Raw genomic sequence first — 1,996 nt, 5'->3', positions numbered from 1 at the left:
TTCATTTTAATAACTTCTAATAATATCAATTAATCTTGTATCTTTAACTTACACATTTCCATCTTCATAAGTCATACTCTTAATAATCTTTATTATGCCCATGTCTTTTCAAGTCCATAAACTTCAAATTATATTGCTTATAAATTTGTAAAAAGTACTTAATACAACAATTTAACTTACCTTAACTACTTAAAATCCTCATTTTTTTCATTAATTATTTAAATTCTTGATTTACCTTCTTTCCCAAATCATCGGATACATCACAAAATTGATAGCCTAAACTCCTTATTTCAAGGCTGAAGATCTGCCATCTACATACACACACAAAATCGTATTCCTCCCCCTTCCCCCCACTTCATCTTCAATTTCTACCCTACCTCTCACTCCATCTTCAATTTCTCTGTTAATTAAGGAGAACTTCTGCAACGTTGATAAAGTCCTAACGAAGATCCCCTTTTAAACGAATCTTCAATTTCTCTTCTAAAGTTCTATTTTTCTTATCATTCGATTAAATTTCTAGTTGAGTTAACTCCAAAGGTTTGAAAATTTGTCTAATTTATTTTAAGTTGCGCTGCGAGTTTCGTGAGGTATCTTCATTAATGGTGGGATGATGAAGGATATAAAGATACATCATGAAACCCTTCAAAGGAGGTAGAAAAACTATGTATTGTACTGTGATTGTTCTATTGATATATAAGAATGATGTATGTGATGAAAAATACCTCAAAATTATGTATCAAAATGCTAAATTGAACTACTGATACATTAGATTTATGTATCGATATGTGTTTTTTTGCTGACTTTATACTGTGATACATCATATTCATGTATCGATTCATATCATTATGTATAAGTATGTGTCTGTGTTGCTGAACTTATACTCCAGTAAATAGTCATATTGTACACACGTAATTTTTTCCCTCCCAAAAGTCAATTTTACCCATTTACCTCACCTTATCATTCGCCCTACCCATTTTAATATTTTTCTTACAAAAAGATAAAAAATAACAAATTTTTAATAATTTAACTACCTAAACCATGTGCCCCCTACCCCACCTATCTCCTACCCCCACCTAATCCTACCCATTAATGGGCATACTAATACACAATACTCGCACAGACACACAGAACTGAAGAACACACACACACACCCTCCAATCAAAAAACACAGTATTCACACATACGCAAACACACAGTGAGGAGAAGAGAAATACAGAGATTAGAGGGAGAAAATTAATAAAGGTAAGAGAGATCGAGAGGCGAGGGAATGAGCGTAAGCAGTGAAGAATTAGAGGAAAAAAATAGAGAGAGTAACAGGAATGAAATCAGTTAGTGCTACTCTGATTTTCGGCTAAATTTCACCGAAACCACTGTTCCTCCCTTAAATCTACACACCCATCTTGTCGAAAACTCCATTACTTCACTGGAAATATCCCATCCCCAAAAATCTATCAAAACTAGCTTTAACGCACTCTAAATACTATCAGAAAACCAAAACTCAACCAAAATCCAACAAAAATAGCGACCCCATCCCCTTTCCAGCAAATATTCGTAAGAAATCCATCAAAAACGACACGGGATGGATACTGGTCTTCTCCTCTTGTGATTTCTGATTCAGTTTTGGTGAGAAAAAGTAAAGGACATTGATCAAAGCTGGATTTGTTCATTTTGTTGAGGTTCGATCTAAAATTTTGATTGCGGTTCTAGTCGGAAAGAGAAATTATACTTTGAAATCTTAAATTTGAGATCTATTTCTTCTCTCATTCTTTATTTTTATCTTGAATTATAATTATTGTTGTGGACATGAATAACTTGTGTGCTTTTCATGCTTGGATCGTTATGTGTATACGGTTGATGCTGGATTCGGATTATGAAAAATTAAATTGATAGTCGAAGAATTAGTTAGTCACTGATTGAGAATTAAAGTCGGATATTTGGGGGTGGGATTGATATTGATAAAAGTGATTATGGGTTAATTTTGAATCGTTGATAGTGA

Source organism: Capsicum annuum, chromosome 11, assembly GCF_002878395.1.
Source record: "Capsicum annuum cultivar UCD-10X-F1 chromosome 11, UCD10Xv1.1, whole genome shotgun sequence".
NCBI classification, from domain to species: Eukaryota; Viridiplantae; Streptophyta; class Magnoliopsida; order Solanales; family Solanaceae; genus Capsicum; species Capsicum annuum.
The sequence above is the reverse complement of the archived record's forward strand: the minus strand, read 5'-3'. Positions refer to the sequence as shown.